The sequence below is a fragment of the Crinia signifera genome, chromosome 12 (genome assembly GCF_055691185.1).
Source record: "Crinia signifera chromosome 12, ASM5569118v1, whole genome shotgun sequence".
NCBI classification, from domain to species: Eukaryota; Metazoa; Chordata; class Amphibia; order Anura; family Myobatrachidae; genus Crinia; species Crinia signifera.
The window spans coordinates 73,471,836-73,494,910 of record NC_139228.1 but is presented as its reverse complement, the minus strand read 5'-3'; the positions used below and the strand labels follow the sequence as shown (position 1 = coordinate 73,494,910).

Below are 23,075 nucleotides of genomic sequence, written 5' to 3'. Positions count from 1 at the left end.
TCGCGCCCCGTAATTTAAGCCTACTCGTCCCTTGTACGTGCCCAAACTTAACCCCATGCCCTGCAGTTTAATCTTAACCTCCTGTATTGTAAGTAAGGATGGCCATCGACCATCGATGATTAGAAATCATTGATGGCTTATGGCTGATGTCGAATAGTTTTGCCATCGATGGGGAATAGCGAATAGTTTATGGCCGATGTCGAATAGTTTTCCCATCAATAGGGGAATAGCGAATGGGGAATAGTTTCGTTTTTGCTTTTCCCTACAGTGCCGGGAAACTGACCATAGCTCCACCCCCGACACCCACGAAGCCCCGCCCCCGAATTTTGATTGGCCCACAGGCCACTCAATCAGAGAAAATGGGTGACCATCGATATGCAAAAGCATTGATGGTTATCCATAGAATGGTTATACAATATCGATGGGCAGTTGCACTTTTGCCATCATTGGCAACCATCGATGGCAAAGGCAACGATGGCCATCCCTAAGTGTAAGTGCCTAAATGTAACGCCACATCTCCATGGCCTAACCCTACCCCACCCCCTGCACCCTAGTTCCCCCCCCCCCCCCCCCCCCCACTAATGCCTAAGCCAATCAGGATGCAGGCTGTGTTCCTTCCTTGTGAATGACAGTCTGGACGGCAGAAGCACAGAAAGTTAAGACTACTAAAACTACTAAAGTACTTTCAATAAGATAATATTAAAAATGCAGTAAAAAATATTTATTTATGCCTTATTCTCATTATAATATACAGTACTCAGAATCTAAAGCAAAAGCAGGCAGGCGGGTGGACAACATGTCAATAGGTCATGACCTAAAATAATAAAAAATTGCACGAATCTGGCTACAAATAAGTTCAATATAATATAAACATTATGGCAGACGTGCAGTTCAGCAGGTCATAAAAACATATGTTGTGTTAGCCACAAGCAAGTTGGTAAACAGTCAATTCACAGCTACTGTATAAAGTGCCTGATTTAAATATAATGCACTGCAGCTTGTTGTTCCAAATGCAAATATAATGATTTTCCAATGCTGTCAAGTGACTGTAATGAATAATGTTCCTGACGGTATTTTCCTCTCCCCTGAATATTGGATGGTTCTTAATGTAAGCTGTGTACTTTTTGTGGTACTGCACACCAGGGGCGGATTGGCCCACCGGGAAACCGGGCCATTTCCCAGTGGGCCGGCCCAAAACTCATCAAAAAGGGTCCGGCAGCACTCGCCCCTGGGCTGGCTTTGCCGCGGGCAGCGGCCGCTGCACTTTGCCCAAATCTAAAATGGCCGCGGGAGGGCTGCTGCGCATGCGTGCACAGCACCTCCCAGCTCCCGTTCCCCCTCCGCCCAGAAAGCAGAAAAAAGAAGCAGCAGGTGCCTTCTGTGTGGCATAATTTAAATAGGGGGTACCAATGTGTGGCCTAGTCCCTTCCCAGCAAGAACACGCCTCATTTTAAGGGTGCATGCCCTGTCCTTATGTGAAATATAGGCGGTGGTAGGTTCAACAATACACCTGGTGCCACCAAAATGAGGATTGCTGTAGCTGAATAATGAAGGAATTGGGAGAGGGGTTCTGGGTCAGAGGCAGCCCTAATGTAATGGTAGTGCTAGGGGCGCCAGGTAAAATCTTGCATATGTGGGTGAGAGGCAAGAGAAGACTGCGCCACAGACCAATAATACTAGTAGTCAGCGGCTGGGTGTGTGGGTACACTACAAATACCCAAAGTTGTGAGCAATAGGGAAACAAGGGGGATATAAACCCTGCGCTATACTTCCAATATAAAAAATATTACGTACACAGTGGTTTGGTGAAAATAAAAATGGATATTTATTATAGTCTGCAATTTGAACAATAATAATAATAATAAAAGCAATGCAAATAGTATTTATAATAATAAGATAAAAATTATTATATAGGATAGTATGCTAGTAGTATGCTACAGTATTACGCTATATAAAGGTAACAGCTAATACCGGTATACATATACATAAGGACTGGGGGCCACAAGACAAACATAAAAGAGTCCAGTGCAAATGCAAATCAGGTGCAGCTTAATTAGCTGTTAGAAAAAGTCTTTTAGGATAGTTGGAGTGATTTGAAGTAAACGAGTACCTGTGTCCAGGGTACAGGGGGTCTGCCGGCAGACTTACCCGTCAGTGCCGTATTGCGCAAACGGCGTTGGCGGGATTTCCACAAACATCGACTAGTTTCGCCAGCAAGGCTTCCTCAGGATGGTGTGTGTGTGTGAAAATCTTGTATATGGCATCCGAGTGGTTAGGGTGTGGTCAGAATGGAGAAAGACTTCTTCTCGGCCTTTTGGCTAAGATCAAGTGTAGTATCTGTTCTTATCAGTTGGGTATGGACTGGCCTCCTGGCAGAGAATAGAGAAAGGCTGGTCTGAGTAGCTGCTCTGATGGGCGGAGGGTGTGGGACCCCTCTGTTTTTTCCCGGGAGCAGTGAAAGGGCTAGCTGAGTACCTTCACCTCTGCCAGTGGTAGGAGGTGTTGTTTCCGTAAACCCACTGGTAAGAGGGGGGGAGAAACACTGGGCCTAGTAGTTTGACTCTCTTGACGGGGTTCGTAGCCCCCGAAGGATGAGTCAGCGAAAAGCTCAGTCTAGTATCCATTCCCAGGGAGCGGAGAAAAGCTGAGACCGAGTAGATTGGTCCAGGTTGGCTAAACCACCAGCCTGGGCACAGCGAAAAGCTCAGCCTAGTATCTTAACCCTGGGAGCGGAGAAACACTGGGACTGAGTAGATTGCTCTTCCGAGGGGGGTGCAGCCCCTAAGGGAGTCTTTTGAAAAGCCCAGTGGAGTATCCATTCCCATGCCAGGGGCTGGAAAGTACCTGCTGGTGAGACGGAGAAACACTTGGTCGGACGCTGACTGGTCGGCTGCCTGGAGCCCGAGGCTGCACTGTGCCCCCGGGGTAACTCGGGGGTGCCTGATTTGCACTGGTGATGTCCAGCACCATGCACTGAATGGCACTTGCACCGCGCACTTCCCTCTAGGTTAGGCTACACGTCCTTACCTCGTCCTTTTGGATGGGGTAGGACAATTTTTTACACCCCCACCCCGGCCTTCTGGCTAGGGCCTCTTTTTATTTCTTTCTTTGATTTGCACTTTTGAGCACTTCACGTTTTTCGTTAATTTGTCACGTTTTTTTGATTTGGGTAGTGCGGCTGTCCCTAACGGGCCTTCCGTTCCCCAAACGTGACTGGGACTCTTCACCTTTTGGGGAGAGTCCCGGTCCCCTCGAGGGCAACCCCGAGCCGCAAGGTGGAGGGAAGCCTAAGCGGGTCTCTCCAAACCTTCGGGTGCGGAGGACCCACCGTCCAAAACCCTTCCGGGGGTGGAGGAAACGCGGGTCTCTCTGAGCTTAGGCGAAGAGGACCCACCGATCCCTTTTTTCCCTTCCTCGGCCTTATGGTTGAGGGGGGTTAGGGGAACCATGGGGCCTTTCTCCTTTGGGAGAGGGTCCACACGTTCGTGCGGCTGCCCCCTTTGCACGTGTTTAGGCACAGCACTGGTGGTGGTGGGAGCACACCTCGGGCTCCCTGAGTTTCTTCAAACTCAGAATGGAGAAAGACAATGGAAAACCAGCAATGCAAGAGAGAGAGAGATAGAGTTTTAAACCTCCTGCTGCACAAAGGGTTAAATATACTACATTTAGTATACTGCATGGTGTATTCTGTAAACTGCACTTGCCTGATCTCCGTCTGTGACTATGAGTTACATTCTTCCAGTCCTTCCCTCTAACCTCTGCGGGTGACATGAACCACGAACCCCCGTTACAGAAGACTAGGCATACATTGCGAATGACGTGCTTATTAAGGCATCACAGGACATTGTTTATCTTGAATAATTGGGGACAAATTATCCTGGTAACATGTCACATTGCCAAATGGATGGGAGATGGTGGCTGGTGCTTCATTCTTGATCATTTGTAAGGTTAATTGGATACAGTTAGTACTAATTGGCTGGCTTTTCTTCGTTCTCACTATTTCCTAATTACACACAGTAAGAAAGGCAATCAGGCGGGGGGCTATCGATCGGCACGGATCTGATCAATCATGGGATAGTGAGCTGGGTCTGCTGTTTGTCTGACGTTGGGACAGGCTCAGCTAACACTCCACATCTCCAGGGTGCACACAAATGGATGACTGTTGCTTTATCTTTAATTATGGAGAAGTTTAATAAAGTGGTAGGCAATTACCCTCTGAGGCAGAACTTCCATAGTGTTTAATACTGCCAAGCTCATGAGCATGTCATAAAAACAGAATGACCATATAACTAGGGATGGCCATCGACCATCGATGATTCAAAATCATCAATGGTTTATGGCCGATGTCGAATACTTTTGCCATCGATGGGGGAGAACCAGATGGTTTCCCTACATTGATGACACAGCAAAACCGATGTTTTATTTTTTTTAAAGTGCCGGGACACGGAGCATAGCTCCGCCCCTCGACACCTGTGAAGCTCCGCCCACGTGTTTTGATTGGCCCACAGGCCAATCAATCACACATAATAGAAGACCATCGATATGTAAAACTATCGATGGTCACCCATTGCATAGTTTTACACTATCAATGGCTATGTGCACTTTTGCCATCGATGGCAACCATCGATGGCCATCCCTACATATAACCAGTGGCGTAACTACATTTAAAGCGTTTGCATTTTGGGCGCCCCTCCCCCACCCCAGAAAAGTTATCTTCCTACCTACCCCGTTGCCGCCGGACACGCAGATCTGTCGGGTCCCCGGCTCCTAATAAAAACTGACACTCGGAAAATGGCTGACCCCATAATGCAGAGAGTTTTTGAGGATGCTAGAGGAGGCAGCGGCCTCCTCTAGCAACCTTATAAACTGTCTGCTGTATGGGGCAGCCATTTTCCGAGTGTCACTTATTAGGAGCTGTAACATAATCTGACATTAAAATATACTAACATAAAATACAAGTAGGTTGAACTCGATGGACGAAAGTCTTTTTTTCAACCATACCTACTATGTAACTATGTAGCCGGGAGAGCTGGGGACCCAACAGATCTGCGTGTCGGGATTAGAGGCGGCGGCAACGGGGTAAGGAGGGTTCACTTTTCGGGGGGGGGGGGGGGGGGCAGGAGCACCGGTGGTAACTATAGTCCCGCAGACACACACACACACCCCGGCGCCCCCATTTTATTAGCGCCTCCCCGCCACCGCGGGACTATAGTTACGCCACTGGATATAACAGTTATAAACAGTGGATGAGCCATCATGGATGGTAACTCTGGTGAGTACTGTTGATAACTATAGACATTGTGCAATGCCTCTTGCGGTAAGAATTGTCCTTTGTGGTGATAGGACTTCTGGGTTTATGACCTATGAGCGCTATCTGCACATGCATCAGCTGATGCGTGCCCCGTAGTGAGTGCTGGGAGGCATCCAATTAGGAGACGGTTTCAGAGTTGATTGCAAATGCAAAATCATTCTCAAATGACCACTGGAGTAAGATTTAGAATTTGCGATCAGGCCATAGATCCCTCTCAGCAGTGAAATGCGATAGGAGCTAATATTTTTCTACAGGGCTCCTAAAGGGGCCAATTCAGGATGACTCTTTGCGGGTGGGCCGATGCTTACCGGGGGCAGGTGGCTGACATCAAAGAACTTCGGCCCTTATTCTGGTTGGTGCGGTAATATCCGCGTGCGTTCGTGCCGCCGATGTTTTGTGTCTGCGCATGTGCAGAGGCGTCTCTGCGCATGTGCGAGCGGGGCGTACGGCCAAATCCCGCATGAAATGTGAACACTCCGAACAGTGGGTGGAGAGGGGCGTGAAGGGCTATTTGGGCTCATTACCATATGCATACGCCCCGCGTTTCATGGGCGTTCCCATGCAAATGCTGGGCGTACGTATGGTAATGCGGTCGTGACGCACGTGTAGGGGGCGGACATATGACATCGCCGGATGTCAGCTGCCCGCCCAGATCCCTGCTTTTGCACGGAAAAATGTCCGTGTGGTCTGAGGTTGCGGGAGCTGGTGGACCACTCGGTCCTGCATTCGATGGTCTGCGACCATCGAATGATGGGGGAGGTTCCCTGAGATGGAGGAGCGTATTCCGTGAAAAATACACGTGCGGTCCGTTCGGCCAGCTTCTTACCGCGTACGGACGGAGTTGGCGATCAGTATGGAAGGCGGGGTTTTGCACGCACGGTCCTGGCCGCATATTCGGATCCGGCTGCACTGATCACAATAAGGGCCTTCATCTGCCCGCACCGTCTTCATCCTCTCGCATGTCACTGAGGGTATTCTGTGTGTGTGGGGGGGGGGGGGGGGGGGGGCGTGCGTCGGCTGAGCGGTGGCGAATCACCCCCAAAATCCTTTATGGCTGAACATATTCTTTTATATTTTATATTACTGCAGTATGTTTTTTAAATATGCGTTCAAAAAGTTGCCATGAACCAGCCACACCATGGCAAAAATAATAATGGCAAACATGCGGAGTAAAGAAGACAAAATGCTTCTTAATTAAAAAGACTTTGAGCACCAGATGCACTAAGCTTCAAATGGTGATAAAGTGGAGAGTGATAAACAACCAGCCAATCAGCTCCTAACGGCCATTTAAAAACATCCTGAAACATGACAGTTAGGAGCTGATTGGCTGGCTGTTTATCTCTCTCCATTTTATCACGATTTGAAGCTTGATACATCTGGCCCTCGGTGTGTTTCATTACCATGCTGTCCTATGGCGTGTAACTTGAGTCACCAAAGAGAGCGGGTAACCTCTGACTGTACAATGTGCAGGACATCTGTTTAATGAAACAGGGAATTGTGTATGTCTGCAGTGTGCAAATGAGGGAAACAGTCAGCGCTTCATCCAAAGCATTTACAGAAAATATCCCGTCATCTCCGCACTCAGAAGCGGCCGTAGTGTCTGTAAATGAGACTCTATACACCACTAATCATTTCTGTGTACAAGAAAATGGTTTCTTATAATAACACCAGTAGGAAAGATAATTTTTTTAAGTAGCTTTTTTAGAAAAAGGAAAAGGTAACTGTACTGTGAGACATTAAATGGATTGTGCCAGTGACAACTGAGACCCTTGTTACCTACGGTGCTGTCTTTTTGGAAAACAAACTGTGGCGGTACTCACCTGCGGTTACAGGCTTATACAAGATGTATGGTACTGTAGCTTCTAGACCCTGAACATGACATGTTTCATGAATTTCTGAAGTTATTTAATTGATTTCTTCCTGTTTCTGGAACTAGTTATAAAATGTACAAAAATATAGAAAAAAAATGTTTTTTGATACCACCTACCACCAAGTGCAATAACACATAATAACTAGTGCCCATGGCTTTGCTCTCATTGATGACTGTTATTGCTTAACATAGCTCATTTTTACTGCCATCTTAAATTGTGATTGCCTTGGTTTGCCATCAACTGGATTGATGTGTAAACTGAATCTTCATGAGACAAGATAACCTGCCTGATTAGTCATTAGAATGACTATTAGAATTAGTCTTCTTATCGCCCAGTGTGTATGCTCTTGGTATGAACATTACATAAAGCAGAAATAATAGTTATTGCAAAACAAGGCTCATTATAAAAGGAGTTTTACAGTCATGTCCGCACCCACTGTATATGGTTGTATATAGTGTAGTCCTGATATTCTCACCTATATAGCAAATAATGGTGTGCTGCTCAATATCCCAGGAACTTCAATACAAAACCCTATTTTATGGGTTAATAGTCATTTGTCTCAGTCAGCCGTCCCTCAAAACTCATTTCTTTCTGAAAAGAAACCGGTTCCCAGCTCATAATCAGACAGTTTAACCCAGGGATAGGGAAATTTCCGGCTGCTGTTGAACTACATATCCCAGCATGCCCTGCAACAGTTTTAGCATGGCCAAATAGCACAACTGTAGCAGGGCATCCTGGGATGTGTAGTTCAACAACAGCTGGGGGGCCGAAGGGTCCCCATCCCTGGTTTAACCCATCACACGAACTATATTTATCTCTGTGTTAAATCCATGTGTTATTTACAGCATACTCGTACGTAATCCTCACCTAACATGTTCTACAAACATATCCACCTCCTTTCTAACATATAATCAGTGCTATTTTTCAGCAGGAACCAGCAGGAACTCAGTTCCTGAACCTCCTATTAACCCCTTCCCGACAATTGACGTACATTTACGTCATGGTCGGGAAGTACTTCCCGACACATGGCGTAAATGTACGTCATGGCTTGTAACTGTCACCGCGTCTATAGACGCGGTGACAGTTTCAACATGTCTGCTGTCCCTGACAGCAGACATGTCCGTGCATGCCCAGGGGGGGCTGCGATGCCGCCCCCCCGTCGGCGATCGCTGTGATTGGCTGTTCAGTGTGAACAGCCAATTACAGCGTTTTCTGTGTCACCGGCGAATAACGTTCGCTGGTGACACGCGATCGGAGGTGATTGGTGCTGTAAAGTACAGCACCAATCACCGCGGGGTGTAAGGGTGACACTGGTGTCACCCCACCTCACCCCGCCCGCCCCCAAAGGCCGTGATTGGTCCGTCGGACCGACGGACCAATCACAGCCATGGAGGGGGGTTTAAACTAACGGTGACTGCACTGCAGACGCCATTCCGGTCTGGAATTGCGTGCAGTGCGGTCACCGTGCCTAGCTGCCGCAGTATACTGACCTGAACCTTGCCAAATACTTACCTGATCCTTGCAAATATCTTGCCTGCTTCATCACTGCTTGTAGTGTGCTGGATGCTTCCTGGATCCTGTTACTTGTGACTTCCTGTGTTGTGAACTTGTGCTGCTGCAGTGTAATAGCGTTAGTTAGATAGAGAGAGATAGAGAGAGATAGTGTCAGAGAGTGCTATATTTTGTGCTGCTGCAGTGTGATATAGTTATAGATAGAGAGAGAGATAGAGAGAGATAGAGAGAGATAGAGAGAGATAGAGAGATATAGAGAGAGATAGAGAGAGAGAGATAGAGAGAGATAGAGAGGCCTAGTGACAGAGAGTGCTATATTTTGTGCTGCTGCAGTGTGATAGTTATAGATAGAGAGATAGAGAGAGATAGAGAGAGAGAGATAGAGATAGTGACAGATTGTGCTATATATTTTTTATATAACTGACTGCTGCCCCCCCTTTTGTGCTGATCAGTATAAATTAACTGATCAGCAACTTTTTGGGGCGCAGATTTTTTTTTATATATATATATACCTGTCACTGCTGCTGCTGCAGTGTCATAGAGTGTTAGATAGTGAGAGATAGAGAGATAGAGAGAGATAGTGACAGAGAGTGATAGAGAGTGCTAAATTTTGTGTCTGCTGCCCCCGCCTTTTGTGCTGATCACTATATCTGAGGTGATCAGCAACTTTTTGGGGTGCAGAGGTTTTTTTTTTTTATATATACCTGCCAGTTGCACTGTCAGTTGCACCAAAGGTTGTGCACCTGCTGCCCCTCACTGGTAATCAGTGTCGCATCACTGATCACCTTTTTTTTGTGTGTGTGTGCTGTGGGGTCTTTTTTTAATTTTTTTTTTACACACACTGTGATTTTGTGGGTGTCCTGTGGCCGCTGTGCGCTGATCAGTGACGTACATCACTGATCATCTTTTTCGGCACAGGTTGATCTATTTTTTTTTTTTTTGATCAAATTCCTGTTGCCTTTGAGCGCTGTTCAGTGACGGACGTTACTGACCAACATCTGTGCTCAATTTTGGCGCAGGACCTTTTTTTTTTTTTTGTTAACCCCTTCAATTTTTTTTTTTTAACCCCTTCAATTTTTATTTTTTAACCCCTTCAATTTTTTTTTTTTTGTATAAAGTATTTTTTTTTTCTGCACTACATACACACTACACACTACATACCCCCGGGTTGAAATAAAGTTTGTACCCCCCCCTACACTATACACGTGTTGAAACATTTCACTACCAGTAACACAAAAATAAAAATGGCATCCCAAATGTCATCCCAAATGTCATCCCAGTCATCCAGAAGAATGTATTCAGCGGAGGAGGCATATGCCATGCTTGCTTCTGACTCTGACACAGCCAGTGATGCAAGCGGGGAATTTGAAGGATTCGCCTTAAGCTCCTCTTCCTCCTCTGGTGATGAGGGACCCCCTCAAAGACGCCCCCGTAGAGCAGCTGAGACCCCCCCCCCAATAATTGATCTCGTATGGACCCCACCACCAGACAATTTTGAGCCCCAGGTTCCTGAGTTTTTGGCCATGCCAGGAATCCAATTTGATTCCACAGGTCTCAGAGAAATTGACTTTTTCAAATTATTTTTCTCTGATGATTTTATAAATTTAATGGTGGACCAAACTAATTTATATGCCCAGCAGTTTATTGCTCAAAACCCCACGTCATCATTTGCTAGGTGGACCCCTGTAGATGCAGTAGAGATGATGACGTTTTGGGGTCTGGTGTTTCATATGGGCATAGTAAAAAAAGCCAGAAATTAGGCAATATTGGAGTACAGATGTTCTGTACAGCACCCCATTTTACCGTATGGCCATGCCCCGGGCTCGATTTGAGACGATCCTTAAATTTTTGCATTACAACGATAATGCACAGTGCCCACCCAGAGATGATCCCACCTTTGACCGGCTATTCAAAGTCAGGCCGGTCATTGATCATTTCAGTGCCAAATTTGAAGACATGTACATCCCAGATAAATTCATTTGCATAGACGAGTCCCTTATACATTTTAAAGGAAGGGTTAAATTCCGCCAGTACCTTCCCAGTAAGAGGGCAAGGTATGGCATAAAAATGTATAAGCTGTGTGAAAGCACCTCAGGGTACACTCACAGGTTTAGGGTATATGAAGGGAAGGATTCAAGAATTGAACCGCCAGAATGCCCCCCCTCCCTCGTAGGTGTTAGTGGAAAAATTTCCTGGGATTTAGTGCACCCCTTCCTGGATAAAGGTTATCACCTCTATGTGGATAACTTTTACACCAGCATCCCCCTGTTTAAGGCCCTTGGTTCAAGAGGTACAGCAGCTTGCGGTACTGTGCGCAAGAACCAAAGAGGCCTCCCAAAAACGCACATTGCCCAAGTAATGAGAAGGGGTGAAAGCAGGGGAATATGCACCGAAAATATGTTGTTGGTCAAATATAAGGACAAGAGGGATGTCCTTATACTGACAACAATTCACGGAGACAGTACCACCTCCGTCCCTGTACAAGGTACCAGTACCCACACCTCAAAACCTAATTGTATCCTGGATTACAATAGGTACATGGGCGGAGTGGATCTTTCAGATCAGGTACTGAAGCCGTACAGTGCCCTGCGGAAAACAAAAATCTGGTACAAGAAGCTGGCCGTGTATATCATCCAGATGGCACTGTATAACGCTTACGTGCTATTCCGTTCTACCGGCCAGAGGGGGACATTTATGCACTTTCAAGAGGAAGTCATAAAGGGCCTAATATTTGGGAACCAGCAGGCAGAGGGCCCCAGTACTTCTAGTACTGGCCCCCGTATTGTACCAGGGCAGCATTTTCCTGATGAAATCCCCTCCACTGGAAAAAAGGGCAGGACACAAAAAAGGTGCAAAGTTTGCTATAAAAAGGGAATAAGAAAGCAAACTATTTTCCAGTGTGACACTTGCCCCGACAAACCCGGCCTATGTATAAAGGAGTGTTTTAAAATATACCACACATCTATGGATTATTAGGTTCATAATTTCACCGTGCTTCGGGGGTCTTGCTAATGCCACATAGCACCCACCATTCATTCCACCAGAATCTGAGCCGCAAAATCCAAAAATTACTCCTTCCCTTCTGAGTCCTGCCATGCACCCAAATGGTATTTTTTGGTCACATGTGAGGCATTGCCGTACTCGGGAGAAATTGGGGCACAGATTTTGGGGTGCTTTTTCTCCTTCATACCTTCTGAAAATGAAAAATTTTGAGCCAGAACTGCATTTTTGTGTAAAAAAATGTAATTTTTCATTTTCACTGCCCACTTGTATCAAAATTGGTGAAACCCCTGGGGGTTTGAAATGTACACTATACCCCTAGATGAATTCCCTGAGGGGTGTAGTTTGCAAAATGGGGTCACTTGTGGGGGGTTCCACTGTATTGGTGCTTTGGGGGTCTTGCTAATGCGACATAGCACCCACCATCATTCCACCAGAATTTGTGCTGCAAAATCCAAATATCACTCCTTCCCTTCTGAGTCCTGCCACTTTTTGGTCACACATGAGGCATTGCCGTACTCGGGAGAAATTGGGGCACAGATTTTGGGGTGCTTTGTCTCCTTCATTCCTTCTGAAAATGAAAAATTTTGAGCCAGAACTGCATTTTTGTGTAAAAAAATGTAATTTTTCATTTTCACTGCCCACTTGTATCATGTATCAAAATTGGTGAAACCCCTGGGGGTTTGAAATGTACACTATACCCCTAGATGAATTCCCTGAGGGGTGTAGTTTGCAAAATGGGGTCACTTGTGGGGGGGTTCCACTGTATTGGTGCAACATAGCACCCACCATTCATTCCACCAAAATCTGTGCTGCAAAATCCAAAAATCACTCCTTCCCTTCTGAGTCCTGCCATGCACCCAACTGGTATTTTTTGGTCACATGTGAGGCATTGCCGTACTCGGGAGAAATTGGGGCACAGATTTTGGGGTGCTTTTTCTCCTTCATACCTTCTGAAAATGAAAAATTTTGAGCCAGAACTGCATTTTTGTGTAAAAAAATGTAATTTTTCATTTTCACTGCCCAGTTGTATCAAAATTGGTGAAACCCCTGGGGGTTTGAAATGTACACTATACCCCTAGATGAATTCCCTGAGGGGTGTAGTTTGCAAAATGGGGTCACTTGTGGGGGGGTTCCACTGTATTGGTGCTTGGGGGGTCTTGCTAATGCGACATAGCACCCACCAAAATTCCACCAGAATCTGAGCTGCAAAATCCAAAAATCACTCCTTCCCTTCTGAGTCCTGCCATGCACCCAACTGGTATTTTTTGGTCACATGTGAGGCATTGCCGTACTCGGGAGAAATTGGGGCACAGATTTTGGGGTGCTTTTTCTCCTTCATATCTTCTGAAAATGAAAAATTTTGAGCCAGAACTGCATTTTTGTGTAAAAAAATGTAATTTTTCATTTTCACTGCCCACTTGTATCAAAATTGGTGAAACCCCTGGGGGTTTGAAATGTACACTATACCCCTAGATGAATTCCCTGAGGGGTGTAGTTTGCAAAATGGGGTCACTTGTGGGGGGGTTCCACTGTATTGGTGCTTGGGGGGTCTTGCTAATGCGACATAGCACCCACCAAAATTCCACCAGAATCTGAGCTGCAAAATCCAAAAATCACTCCTTCCCTTCTGAGTCCTGCCATGCACCCAACTGGTATTTTTTGGTCACATGTGAGGCATTGCCGTACTCGGGAGAAATTGGGGCACAGATTTTGGGGTGCTTTTTCTCCTTCATACCTTCTGAAAATGAAAAATTTTGAGCCAGAACTGCATTTTTGTGTAAAAAAATGTAATTTTTCATTTTCACTGCCCACTTGTATCAAAATTGGTGAAACCCCTGGGGGTTTGAAATGTACACTATACCCCTAGATGAATTCCCTGAGGGGTGTACTTTGCAAAATGGGGTGACTTGTGGGGGGGTTCCACTGTATTGGTGCAACATAGCACCCACCATTCATTCCACCAAAATCTGTGCTGCAAAATCCAAAAATCACTCCTTCCCTTCTGAGTCCTGCCATGCACCCAACTGGTATTTTTTGGTCACATGTGAGGCATTGCCGTACTCGGGAGAAATTGGGGCACAGATTTTGGGGTGCTTTTTCTCCTTCATACCTTCTGAAAATGAAAAATTTTGAGCCAGAACATGCATTTTTGTGTAAAAAAATGTAATTTTTCATTTTCACTGCCCACTTGTATCAAAATTGGTGAAACCCCTGGGGGTTTGAAATGTACACTATACCCCTAGATGAATTCCCTGAGGGGTGTAGTTTGCAAAATGGGGTCACTTGTGGGGGGGTTCCACTGTATTGGTGCTTGGGGGGTCTTGCTAATGCGACATAGCACCCACCAAAATTCCACCAGAATCTGAGCTGCAAAATCCAAAAATCACTCCTTCCCTTCTGAGTCCTGCCATGCACCCAAATGGTATTTTTTGGTCACATGTGAGGCATTGCCGTACTCGGGAGAAATTGGGGCACAGATTTTGGGGTGCTTTGTCTCCTTCATACCTTCTGAAAATGACAAATTTGGAGCCAGAACTGCATTTTTGTGTAAAAAAAATAATTTTTCATTTTCACTGCCCAGTTGTACCACAATTGGTGAAACCCCTGGGGGTTTGAAATGTACACTATACCCCTAGATGAATTCCCTGAGGGGTGTAGTTTGCAAAATGGGGTCACTTGTGGGGGGGTTCCTAACTTTTAGCATCTTATGGTGCCTAGAAACCTACATGGTGCCTAAAAAATAATCTCATAAAAAGGAGGCTCCAAAATCAAGTAGGTGCTCCTTCTATTATGAAGCCTGTGGTTTGGTCAACGTGCACACTAGGGCCACATATAGGATATTTATGAAAACAAAAGAATTGGGGGAATCAATTTTAGTCACATTTCTCTAGTAAAATGTACTGTGTTCCTTAGAAAAATGTATTAAAATTGCAAATCTGCAAAAAAAATGAAATTTTGAAATTTCACCTACACTTTGTTTTAATTCCTGTGAAACACCTAAAGGGTTAACAAACTTCCAAAATGCTGTTTTGAATACTGTGAGGGGTGCAGTTTTGAAATGGTATCATTTATGGGGGTGTCTCACATACAAGTCCCTCAAAGTCACATCAGAACTGAACTGGTCCCTAAAAAAATCAGTGTTTGAAATTTTCTTGAAAATTTGAGAATTTGCTATTCATATTGTAAGCCTCCTAGGGTGAGATTTAATAGGATGAGAGAATCAGAAAGTGAGAGATTTGGTTGGAAATCTCCATTTTTTTTTAAAGCGGCAATCATTTACACTGCAAAATCAAACTGGTTTTGCAGTGTAAATTATTGCCGCTTTAAAAAAACTGGAGATTTCTTACCAAATCTCTCACTTTCTGATTCTCTCATCCTATTAAATCTCACCCATAGTGTCCAAAAAAATTAAAAGGAAGTTGAAATAATGATGGAAACATAAAGTAGACATATGGTCTATATGTTAGTTATTAACTATTTTGAGTGGTATGATTATTTGTCTCACAAGCAGAAAATTTAACATTTTGCAAATTGCTAAATTTTCCATTTTTTCACGACATTTTGGTATTTTTCACAAAAAAACACAGACTGTATCGACCCAAATTTACCACTAATTTGAAGTACAATGTGTCACGAAAAAACAATCTCAAAATCACTGGGATAATTAAAAGCAAAAAAAAGTTATCCCCACTTAAGTGAGACATGTCAGATTTGAAAAAAAGGGCTCTGTCAGGAACGCAAAAACTGGCTCTGTCAGGAAGGGGTTAAATACTGTATGACATCATCAGGAACTGAAAATGTACTTTCCATAAGATAAGTTTTATTTTTAGGTCACCTGTGAGTGCCTTTGTTTATAAATACAATATATACATCTATATCTCCCTCAGTATATGATTCCACTCTCTACCTATTATATCCTTGATAAATGGAACCCGCATTCTTATAGATTTATACAGTGGCGTAACTAAAAAATTTTCTCCCTCCCCCCCACAACAAAGTTTCTTATACAGTTCACAAGTTTTCTTTTGAATTTAAAAAAAAGTTTCGGTACTCTTTATCTAGCACGGCGCCCATCGCGGGCATCGCGGCCATCGCATGCACTACAGTAAAGGGTGCGACGCGACCGACGCGATGCCCGCGATTTCCCATAGGGATCAATTTTAAATTTTTCAATGGACGCGATTTTTCATTTCAATGCCTCAATGCCCGCGATTTTGCCATAGGAAACAATGTTAAATGGGCCACAGAGCCCAAATAGGCACCCTTAGCAGTGAAATGTCCCCCACAATTGTTAACGACACCCCACGATCAACGCAAACCCGAAGCGTGGCGAGCGCAGCGAGCCCGCGAGGGGCGTCGGTACGCGTCCTCCGACCTTTTCATACCCCCACTATCCACGTCGGCATGGAGTTGAGAATAGAATAGTGTGGCGAGCGCAGCGAGCCACCGCGCCCGAAGCGTGGCGAGCGGACGCGGATACCTGTGAAGCCCGCGAAGGGAAGCGTTTACCTGTGAAGGTATCCGCGTCCCCTCGCGGGGCTCGGTGGCTCGCTGCGCTCACCACACTATTCTATACTCAACTCCACGCCGACGTGGATAGTGGGGGTATGAAAAGGTCGGAGGACGCGTACCGCCACCCCTTGCGGGCTCGCTGCGCTCGCCACGCTTCGGGTTCGCGTTGATCGTGGGGTGTCGTTAACAATTGTGGGGGACATTTCACTGCTCAGGGTGCCTATTTGGGCTCTGTGGCCCATTTAACATTGTTTCCTATGGCAAAATCGCGGGCATTGAGGCATTGAACTGAAAAATCGCGTCCATTGAAAAATTTAACATTGATCCCTATGGGAAATCGCGGGCATCACGTCGGTCGCACCCGTTACTGTAGTGCATGCGATGCCCGCGATTTTTTACACCCAATGACCGCGATGGACATCGCGGGCGCCGTGCTAGGTAAAGAGTACCAAAGTTTCAATATTTATTTTAAAATAAAATCTGTGAATAGTATTCAAAATAAATGTATATATTGTATATGAAACAAACTTCTTAATTTGCCTAGTCTCCCGCATCCTACAGGAGACTGTCAAGTAGTCCCCCACACCCCCAGATGGGTGGGCATCTCTCTTGCATACCCCGTACTTCCTAGAGAAATGGGCAGAATGGGTATATAAATACACTGAATACATGGACTGTCAATAGGGGGAGTAGGAGCAATTTTTTGGTATTAGTTTAATTTAAGCAAAGGCCTATTTCGTCCCTGTTCCCATCATTGACCACCTGCTCCTCCTCTCCGGAGGAGAGTCAGTAAGTATGAGTAATGAGAACTGCACATCGCATAACTGGGAATTAAATGGGAATGGCGAATGCTAGAGGTACATTTCGAACCACAAAACGCAGTTTACATAGGCGATTCAGAGGAGTAACTCTGGGAGGCAATGGAGTCATCTGCAGCCGGGCTCCTGCTCCCAAGGGGGCAAATCTCCTCCCCTGCAAGTTTTGATCAGTTACTTGAAAGCCGTCGATATCGCTTTTGTGGCTGACTCCCCCTCCTAACATTATTTTTGAAAGTGTCACTCCCTGTATTAGCGCCCATGACCTGTCTTACTGGAGACAGACACCTTACTGATTGAGCTATTTGGGGGGGCACCAATATTTATCTTGCCTCCGGGTAACCGGGATGAACTTACGCCACTGAGGAGATTGTAAAATGTTTTCTATCATTAAATTTGCTTCAAATTTTCGAACGTCTCTCTTTCGAGAGATTTTCTTGAGCCGAATAATTTATGGCCCTTGTGAATCACTGAACATTTAAATTAAAATAATACCTTTAATTTTTAAGCGAAATTACATTGTGAAGGAAAGTTACTTCTTGGGAATTTGGTTTCATACCGAACAATCTCGGTGACGTCCCTTTCTTCTTTATTTTGTACTTCTGCCTATTTGTAATTCTAATGAACATTTTAATGAAAAACAAACTTCCCCTGACAAATCCTCTGTACTATTCCTGTGTGTTGCATTTTTCATAAAATAAAATATACTTCACTCATCTAATGAATCATGACTATTCCTAGTACTTAAGAGCCTTCTTGGTGTAATGATCTTTATACAGCTACAGTAACAAGTGCATTCAAGCTCAACCAACCTTTGCATGCTTGCTAAAGACTGACTGCAGAAGAATTCTGATTAGAACTTTAATAATAATAATAATAATAATTTTGCAGGCTTCTTATCAAAATAAAATGCTCTTAACTTTGTAGATGCGATCCGTGAGTGTCAGGGCTGCCGACAGGGGGTGGTATGGGTACAAGTGTCCCTGGCCCGGCAACTCTGATAGAGGGTAGGGCCTGAGCAGCAGCCCGCCAGCACCCCCATCCCCTACAGCCGTCCTCCCCCACTACACAGTGGTGCGTTGCAGGTCCTCTGCAGCCCGCCGCAGATAGACAGTCCCCAGGCCCGGCCGGATCCTCCTGCTGCGCGCTGCCCGGGGACCTACATAGGCAGTGTACCAGGCACTGTAAGCCGCGCATGGTGTGACGTCATCGTGCAGCTTACAGTTCGGGCGCCCAGCATGACAAATGCCGGAGGACTCGGGAGGACCTGAGAAGCCGCGGTCGCAGGTTTACTTTTAATACATGGAGCTTGAAAAAGGAGACAGGAAGATCTCCGAAACGCGTTGCACAATTACCACACCATCTGCACTGTTTGAAGACTGAGCACCTTGGCACATGCACTTTACTTGGACGCACGGACACTTTATGGACGCACTTGCACTTTCTTTGACTGGGGAATCCATCGTTTAAGTCCACTGCGGTGGTGCCACAGTTTTGAGCTCAAACATAGCCCACATCGATGGTGAGATACCACATGTTTATCTTTACCCAGGAGTGAATTGCATCCTGAGATAGATCCAGAGTCCAGTTTGTAAATTGTATCTGTATTTGTTTTCATTTACCTTCAATGTCTTGTTCCTTAATAAATTTTGCTAAAAAGTAAAATTCTTGAACATTTTTTGAAGGAGTTGCGCCATTTTCTCACAATATCTGCACTGCACAATACATGGAGGGGGTTGGTAGGGAAAGGGGGGTGGGGCCTGGGATTTTTATATACACGCCTTTCGGGCCACCATTCTATAGTCATCTCACTCAATATGACAATTCACACAATTCGCTATTTGTCACATGCAATGCCTGTTCATGAACTGTTTACACTTTGTTCTGTTTGTAACAGGGATCGTGATCTGCTATAGCCAATCACCAGCCGCCCGGAACACAGCACACAGACACACACGGGTAGCCTTGACTACTGCCTTGTTTGCGTTCCACCAGCGTTCCATATGCTGGAAGCACGCGGACTTCCTGTCCAGATACTTCCGGCAATCAGACCAGCCGGCGGCGGGCGCGCGGCAAACGGCAGGACACGCTCCCTACACCTACCCTTTATAAGGTAAGCACCAGTTATGTTTTCTTTGTTATCACCACGCACCTTGACAAAGGGGGACAACCCCGAAACGTTGGTATTTTATTGCTACAAATACAGCACGTTTTTGAAAGTCCCCAGAGTGCCAGCCTTTTCTTGATTCTTTGTACTAATACTTGGAAGGGCACCAGGGCAGCCGAGCAGCAGTGGTGAGTGCCGGGCCGCACCAACCTCTATATATATATATATACTAGGTGATTCATCGCGCCCTACGGGCGCTCTTCACACCGTCGTAAGGGGCTGCGCCCCCCTTAATTTGTGAACGTTTGTATATGAGAAATATGGTTAGAATTGTATGAAAGATGCCCTGTATTGCAACTTAGGTGTCCGCGAATCGCGGAAGGGGGGGTCGCGGAGGGTGCCGCGAATTGCAGGAGGGGGGGTCGCGGGGGGTGCCGCGAATTGCAGGAGGGGGGGTTGTGGGGGGGTGGATGCTGCGAATCGCGGGAGGGGAGGGATTGCAGAGAATCGCGGGAGGGGGGTCGCGGGGTGGGTTGCCGCAAATCGCGGGAGGGGGGTTACGGGGGCGGGGGTTGCGGCGAATCATGGTAGGGGGGGTCGCGGGGGGTGTGCCGTGAATCACGGGAGGGGGGGTCACGGAGTGGGGTGCCGAGAATCGCGGGGGGTTTTTGTGTGCCATGAATCGCGGGAGTGGGGGTTGCGGGGGGGGTTGGAGGGGTGTGACGCGAATCGCCACAAGAAAAAATCGACACAGAAAGGTCAACACATGTAAATGTTGACATAAGTGTGGCACTTCATTGGTGTCCATGTCGACACATGAGAATGAATATGAAAACATTCAAAAAATGAAAAAAAAAACTTCAAAAACTCATGTCAACCTTTTTCATTGTCGACCATAGCCATGTCAGTGTTTTCCATGTGCAATTTAATTCTGGAGCTGCCGCGAATCGTGGGGGGTGCCGCGAATTGCGGGAGGGGGGGTCGCGGGGGTGGGTGCCGCGAATCGCGGGAGGGGGGTTACGGGGCGGGGGTTGCGGCGTATCATGGGAGGGGGGTCGCGGGGGTGTGCCATGAATCACGGGAGGGGGGGTCACGGGGTGGGGTGCCGAGAATCGCGGGGGAGGTGTGTGTGTGTGTGCCGTGAATCGCGGGAGTGGGGGTTGTGGGGGGGGGGGGTGTGACGCAAATCGCCACAAGAAAAAATCAACACAGAAAGGTCAACACATGTAAATGTTGACATAAGTGGGGCACTTCATTGGTGTCCATGTCGACACATGAGAATGAATATGAAAACATTCAAAAAAGGAAAAAAAAAACTTCAAAAACTCATGTCAACCTTTTTCATTGTCGACCATAGCCATGTCAGTGTTTTCCATGTGCAATTTTAATTCTGGAGCTGCCGCGAATCACGGGGGGTGCCGCGAATTGCGGGAGGGGGGGGTCGCGGTGTTGAGTGACGCGAATCGCGGGAGGGCAGGGTTCACAGGGGTTCCGGTGGGGGGTTGCCGCGAATTGCGGGAGGTGGGGGGTCACGGGGGGTGCCGCGAATCGCGGGAGGGGGGGTTGCGGGGGGTGTGACGCGAATCGCCACAAGAAAAAATCAACACAGAAAGGTCAACACATGTAAATGTTGACATAAGTGTGCCACTTCATTGGTGTCCATGTTGACACATGACAATGAATATGCAAACATTCAAAAAATGAAATAAATCTTCAAAAACTCATGTCAACCTTTTTCATTGTCGACCATAGCCGTGCCAGTGTTTTGCATGTGCCATTTAATCCTGGGGCTGCCGCGAATAGCGGGGGGTGCCGCGATTTGCGGGAGGGGGGGGGTTGCGGGGGGTGGGTGCCGCGAATCGCGGGAGAGCGGGGTTCATGGGGGTTCCGGTGGGGGGTTGCCGCGAATTGCGGGAGGGGGGTCGCGGGGGGGTGCCGCGAATCGCCGGAGGGGGGGTTGCGGGGGGTGTGACGCGAATCGCCACAAGAAAAAAATCAACACAGAAAGGTCAACACATGTAAATGTTGACATAAGTGTGCCACTTCATTGGTGTCCATGTCGACACATGACAATGAATATGAAAAAATTAAAAATAAATCTTCAAAAACTCATGTCAACCTTTTTCATTGTCGACCATAGCCATGTCAGTGTTTTGCATGTGCCATTTAATCCTGGGGCTGCTGCGAATTGCGGGGGGGGGGGGGGGGGGTGCCGCGAATCGCGGCAGGGGGGTCGCAGGGGGGGTGCCGCCAATCGTGCAGGGGGGGGTCGCGGGGGGTTTCTTTTTGCCGCGAATCGCGGGAGGGAGGTCGCGGGGGGGTGTTTTTTCCGCGAATCGAGGGGGGGGGGGGTCACGGGGGAGGGTTTGCCGCGATTCGCGGGAGGGGGGGGTTGCGGGGTGGTGGTTATGCCGCGAATTGCGGGAGGGGTCGTGGGGGGGTTCTTTTTGCAGCGAATCGCGGGAGGGGGGGTCGCGGGGGTGTTTTTGCTGCGAATCGCGGTAGGGGGGGTCGCGGGGGAGCGGGTGTTTTTGCCGCGAATCGCGGGAGGGGGGGGCGCGCGGGGGGGGTGTTTGCCGCAAATCGCGGGAGGGGGGCGCTCACCTGGTGGCTGTGGAGTAGCAGTGCTGGGCAACATGGGAAGGCAGTGGGTGTCTGGCACTGTCTGTGGGCTCACTGGGCTGGTTCTCTGTCACATACCTCCCAACATGACCCTCTCCAGGAGGGACACAATGCTCTGTTTCTAGACTTCCCCTTAATGTATGATTGCCATCACCTGTTTAAACAGGTTAATTTCTCAGAAAGGTGTTCAGCACAGATGAAGGCAATCACACATTAAGAGGAAAGTCCAGGAACAGAGCGTTATAGACACAGACACCCACTTTGAGTGACAGATGTAGCCAAATATATAGGAGATATATATATATATATTTTCAGATTTCATTATTAGAACATGTAACAGTCACTTTGACTTTTATGATATTAAATGTTTATCTGTTGTTTAGTGATATGTCATTGGGTACTATATATGATGAGGAAGGGAACCACGTGACCCTGATATACTAGGTACTATTTATCAGACAGCCATGTTTTTGCGTTTAGAAACATCCATCTGATGCAGGGCTGAATTAAGGGGGGACACAGGGCCAGGGCCGGACTGGCCATCTGGCAAATTCCAGAAGGGACGATGGCCTTGTGGGCCGATTTTGTGCAGCCAGGTCACGGGGTCAGGGTAGCAGCCAGCAGCTGCTCCTAGCCACGGTCTTTTGCTGCCCTGTGTGTGACGGTGCACGGCTGCGGCCCGTCCCCTCAAGCCGGAAGCTGCCTCTCCTCCCTGATCCAGGCTCTCCCTGAGTCCCCTCCCCTCTCTGATGGTGCTGTTGCGCGCCCCAGCACGGAAAACAAAGCTAACTTGCTGCCAGCCCAGGCCCCGGTGCTATGACAGTGAGCATGGGAGACCCGGGGCAGTGACCACTGGTGTCCCGGCGCTGTGATGTGAGCACGGAGACCCGGGGGAGTGACCACTGAAGTCCTGGGGCTGTGAATGCAGGAGTCTCAGCTATTTGTCCCTGGAGACCCAGTGCTGAGACTGCGGTGATCCAGCGCTGTATTATTGCAGGAGACCTGACGCTGCACCTGAGGGAGACGCTGTATCCGTTGCAGACCCGGCGCTTTGTGCAGAAGATGTGCTACTACTCAAGGTAGTTGTGCTGAATGGGAAGCTGGGAGGGTGTAGAGCAAGGGGAGTAGAGCATGGTTATTCAGTGCCACCTCTCAGCCCTTTCAACCCGCTTGATCCCTTCCTTCTCCCTCCACCCTCTCTCACTTTGTCCCTCCTATATCCCATTCCATCTATATTTCCCCTTCCCTTCTGTCAGTGATGCCTGTCATGCTGTCACATCTCTTTCAAACCCTTTCCCCCCTCGCCTTCGCCACGCAAGTGT

At 47.2% G+C, this 23,075-nt stretch overlaps 1 pseudogene; it reads left to right on the top strand.

Moving 5' to 3' along the window:
* Window positions 1–2,298: 2,298 nt before the first annotated feature.
* Window positions 2,299–2,436, top strand: LOC146050909 (U2 spliceosomal RNA; annotated as a pseudogene).
* The last annotated feature ends 20,639 nt before the right edge of the window (window positions 2,437–23,075 follow it).